Here is a 5801-nt window from a genome sequence, read left to right on the forward strand (position 1 = left end):
CATTGTGTTTCATAGTGCAGTTTTTGATTCAAAGAAAGCATTTCACATTCTGTGTCATCATCTTTAGTTTCAAAATATAAATATATAGATAGATATCCCAGGACTGAGACACTGATAGAAATTTCAGTGCCCTCATGTTCATATCCTACTTGTTTGGAAAACTTAAAACTGAGTAAGAATTAGTCTTGCAAAGAAAGTTTTGCTTTGTGAAACTATTTGCACCTCCTCCTGAGGACTGTGAATGTCTAAAAAGAAAAAGTTTTCCAAAAGAATGTACTTTTGTTCAATTTACATTTTTGCTACTGTGTATATCACTCTTGTTTAAAAAAAAAAAGGAAGGGGTTGTTCAACAAATTTTTCTTCGCCACCATGAATTGAGTATATTGTGTCATTGATTGTGATGTCAAAATAGAAGTGTTATATGTTAGTTATGCCTCAATAAAGATGGAAATAAAATGGGAAGCACATTAGAATGTGTCAAATGAGTCAGATTTTATATTATTTTTAAATACCAAAATAATAGGTTCGTGAGACACCTCATCCCTCTGGCAGCTACTAGTTGCCTTGCCTTTTTGGATATAGTCTGCTTCAACCTAAGCACTACCCAGAGCTGCCATCCCCCATGTAGTAGGTATAGTCAGAACTTCAACATAAACTTCCCAATTGTAGCTACCCTGAGAGAAGCTCTGGTAATGCCACCTCTGGACAACTTCTACTACCTGAACTGCACTCTAAGTTCGGCTCTATCTCCAGCCAAACAAGAAAGGATAGCCTTAGCTTGTCTGATGACTTAAATTGTGTCCTGTCTAACCAATGATCAACATTTGGTGTTTGTTTGATTGTTTCATTGATGGCCAATGAGACAGGGAAGGAGAGATGCAGGAGCTGAGTTGTAAAGAGAGGCTAAGGGAGGTTTTGGCAATGGTGTTTAGGATAAGAAAGAGGAGGCAAGAAAGGGAAGGTAAAGGAATGGGAAAAACTGCCAATAAGTATGAACAAAGCTGCTGATCAATACTTGAGATAACGGTATCCCACCAATAAGATATGCCAGTCTCTCATACTTAATATTAGCTTAACATACAGAGCATTAAATTTTTTTAAAAAATTCGGTGTAACAAACAACTGTGACTGGCTCAGTGACTGTGATAATACTGATACTAGCAAAGGACAATGTCACCAAACTGAAAAAAATAAAATCTTGTTCTGGTGTTAGGGAACCATACGTAAAAAGAGCTAGAAAATGTGAGTAGGCACAGACAGGAAAAAAGTATAATTACCTTTCAGAATGAGCTCAAAAGTACAAAAGAAAAATAACACTAAAAAAAGTCAACTCACAATTTCAACAATAGAAAGATAAATTTGCTCTTTGATATAAGTATATTTTAAGTGACTTTGATATAAGTATATTGCAGATATTCAAGGAGGGTCATCAGGAGAGTGACATAGGTCATTCGAGACTTTATTCATCCTCATAAGAAAATCAACTAATAACTATACATCCGGAATCTGGGGGTGAGGCTGAAGCACCACCCTGGACAACAGAGGTGGAGAAGGACTGCATTAGAAGGGTGGACATCTCATCTCATGTTCTCCTGCCCTCAGAGTAGCATTTACATCATCAGCTCCCCTGGTTCCTAGGTCTTCAGACTCAGACTGAATTACACCAACAGCTTTCCTGGGTCACCAGCTTGCAGACTGCAGATCGTGGGACTTTTCAACCTACATTATCATATCAGCCAATTCTTCGTAATAAATTATATATATGATATACTGGTTCTGTTTCTCTGGAGAAACTTGACTAATAGAGTTATATATAGGGGAAGGGAGGGTAAAAGCAAAAGGAAACAAGGATAAAGCTAGAATTTTCAGAATATATTTTGCTTTGTGTATTTGAGTTGGGAACATATAAATATGTCACATAATTGTAAAATTTAAAAATTTTAAAGCAATCTCTAAAAAAGCAAAAGCAAAAAAAATTTGATAAATTAAATGGTGTAACAAGTTAGTATCATAACTGCACACATCATTATTTCAAGTGTTTTTAAAATACAGTAATTTGATCCTACATGCCTAGTGGAATACACACTAAGCTGCAAATATACAAAAAGAGCTGAAAAAAAATTCTTAAGCTGTTTTCAGTAATCATACCATTGGAGGTAGTGTTAGTATTGCTATACTAAGTGTACTGCTTTAAAAAAAGAAAGCAAATGAATAATTATACTGGTATTGGTGGGAACCAGAATTTTTGGTAGAATGCAAAGATGAGCAAATGTAAGGCTAAAAAGGTTAAGTAAAATATTTATGTTCTTGAATTTGAATTGAAATTATCAATATGAAATCATGATATACTTTATTTTTAATACACACACATTTCTTAGCTCTGTTCACTAAAAAGGCAATAGCATGTTTAATACACATCTTGTGCTTTCTAAATATTATTTTTACACTAAAAGAACTAGTACTCCTTGGACAAATAGAGGATTCTAAGATGGGGCAGGAAATGTAAAAGATGATTCTATAGAACATTTTGTCAAGCCAGGAACCAAAAAATCTATCAAAGACTACTGAGGACAGATAGAAAAGATTCAAGAGATAATAAAATTTTTTCTAGTCAAAATATGGACAATTTGAAAATCAACAAGAATAATAACTGCAATTGATTGAAAAATCAAAAATGCCAAAATTCATGATACACAATGACACTTTTAAAAAATTATTGCACACCTTAGCAAAATACTAGGGAACCAAGTCATTATTTTGAAAACTTATATATCCTGACTTTCTTGCATGAATTCAGGATATTTGAGGGTAATTAAATAGTTGATTAGGGAAAGTTTCTTTATAGAAATATTTCAGGTAATAAATTTTAAAAGGAGAGTAAAACATCGTCACTTTGTAACTCCTAATAAAATAACATATCCAGGCAGTGATCATCAATTGATTGCTAACATCAACAGAAGAGAAACAACCAGACATCCTATGCTCTCTATGAATATCCTTATGAAACTTTCTTGCAAGAAAAAAAGAAAATCAGACTGAATCTGGTCAAGCCTTTAAATCTAACTACTTATTTATAAAAAGTGAGGGAGAAAGAGAAACCTGTTAAAGAAAACCATGAGATGCAATTGGCAAAATCCATACTGTAAGAAAATTTGCAGAATAATTGCAATGGAAAAATAAAAAAGAGAAGGGAGGGGGAAACACAAATTAAAATAGATTTCAGATGAGTCTTTTCAACTGCTTGCCATTGTGAACCCTATTTAGATTCCTATTTGAACAACAACAACAAAAATTTATGAGACCATCGGGAATATTTGAACACTGACTGGATATTACATGACATTAAGTAAATTTTTAGGAGTGATCATGACATTGTGATTACATTTTTAAGAATATCATTAAGAAACAAATACTGAAATGGTTACTTAAGAAATGAAACAAAGTAGGGTATGTTAATAAGTGAAAAAGGTTGACCATTTTTTTATAATTGTAATCATTGTTAAAGCCATACCAGCCACAAGATAATTCACTATACTGGTGTCAAAAACATACGTATGTTTGAAATTTTTCATAACAAAAGCTTTTTAAGTATTGTATAAATAATGATATTTAAAAAAATTTTAAATCTAGAGTTCCTGAATAAAATATTAGCAAATTTAATATAACTGTATAAGTAAAAATGATAGAACTCTAGGCATTCTAAGCAACAGATATGGAAAGACTGAAAATGCTATCTATAGCTTCCAAAAACAGCCCAGGGATTAAAAACAAATAGCTAAAAGGAATAAATTAAACTTTATCATTCTTACAAAAGGTAGGAAAATTAGAAAAAAAATTAAGCGAGGTAAACAGAAAATACAAAGTAAAATGGTAGAAACTAGTTCATGTATTCAATAAAAAGTATAAATGGACAATATAACAAGAGAAATTGAGAGATCAATTATAATAGTGGGAGTTGTCCAAAGGCCAAAAGCCTACAGTGCAGCCCTCAGCTCCCCAAAATACTACACACACACACACACACACACACACACACACACACACACACACACATACTTATAGAGCAAGCTGTTCACTTATTCATTCAAACATCTAATGAGAAGCCACTAACTCTTTAGTACTAAGGACTAGTGGCATAACAGTAAACAAAATAGACCTGATGCCTTCCCTCATGGAGCTTACAATCTAGTGGGAAAATGCTGTTCCATTCAGAATAAGTTTGTACATACGGTCTGTTTTTCTGTTAAGAATGAGACGTATTAAAAAATGCAGGGGCTTCCCTGGTGGCACAGTGGTTGGGAGTCCGCCTGCCGATGCAGGGGACATGGGTTCATGCCCCGGTCCGGGAAGATCCCACGTGCCGCGGAGCGGCTGGGCCCGTGAGCCATGGCCTCTGAACCTGTGCGTCCGTAGCCTGTGCTCCACAACGAGAGAGGCCACAACAGTGAGAGGCCCACGTACCACAAAAAAAAAAAAAAAAAAAAAAAGAAACGCAAATCCTAGGGAATGCCAATACCTGTCAGGAAATAATATTCACCATCACATCATACTCATGCACAAAGCTACAGAGCACCCCTGACCCTTGTTACTGAAGTCCCTTATTACTGACAGATCCACAGACACACAGATAGAATGAGAGTGCCCACTCAAGGCTAAAGAAGACCCGGTTTAGAATAGTTTGGGGTGATGCCAGAAAGATACTGACAGTACAGAATCAGTAAAGTCTCATTAGGAAAACAGAAATTGTGCTAAATAGTTCAGAGAGTACACACTACAAGGAACCCTTATAAAAAATGATCGAAGGACTGAAGGATCAAAAATGTTTAAGTGAGGAAAATCAGAGAATAAGAACTACAGAAGCTGCTACCACCCCTTGGGCTGGAATAACAAAAGGGAGGAGAGGAGATTACCAGAACCCAGAGCAGAGTGACTGCTAAAACTGCTAGGGACTGCTGTTGCCAGTGAAATCTCTGATACCCTAGCCTGAACCATCAAAAGTCACTGGGAATGGTAGTCACCCCTGACCTTAGTTCTGATACCACTAAAACCACAGGAGTCACTTTGACAACCGGTGAAACCACCTAAGGACACACTGGACTGTGTACAGAATAGTTGTATTCTCCTGTTGTAAATGCCATCAGAAGCAGAGGCTACTCCTATCTTCCCCTCTGCAGTCTCTCACAGGTACTTCCTATTAGTCAAATCTAACTGGAAGCTACTGGGCAAAGAGTCTGGAAATTGAAGTTTGCAAGGATTGAGCTTCTTGGTATACAGAGTAAGGCATGGAAGGGCAGGGCGCACCTAAGAGCAACCAAAAGACAGACTTTGGGTATTCATCATCCATTCCCTCCCTTCTATTCATAGTTAACTTCTTTATAACAACTTGTTGTTTGGAGGAACGTAAATCAGGAATTCAAAAACCGAGCAGAAGCCACCAGCCTTAATCAATGCTGAGCTGACTTCAACAACTTGAGTCTTCCTAGCAAAGCATAGCATGAACCTGAAATAGCAGCTCTAGGTCAATTCCAATAAACGCTATCCCAGAATTCGTAGAAGAAAACATGTCACCAACTTAGTTGATAATTATGATTCTATACTGTATAGTTTAGCCTTTACCATAATGATATGATAGTTTTCTCCTCACTGGACAAAAAAATGGCATACTTCCAAATTATTTATTTCACTGAGCACTAATTTACCAATAACTGTACCTGAAATAATTTAAATACTAATAGAAATTATACCGATACATAGCTATTTGTTTCCAGAAATTAAACAGCAATTATTAATACACTCACTAA

Source organism: Kogia breviceps, chromosome 9, assembly GCF_026419965.1.
Source record: "Kogia breviceps isolate mKogBre1 chromosome 9, mKogBre1 haplotype 1, whole genome shotgun sequence".
NCBI classification, from domain to species: domain Eukaryota; kingdom Metazoa; phylum Chordata; class Mammalia; order Artiodactyla; family Physeteridae; genus Kogia; species Kogia breviceps.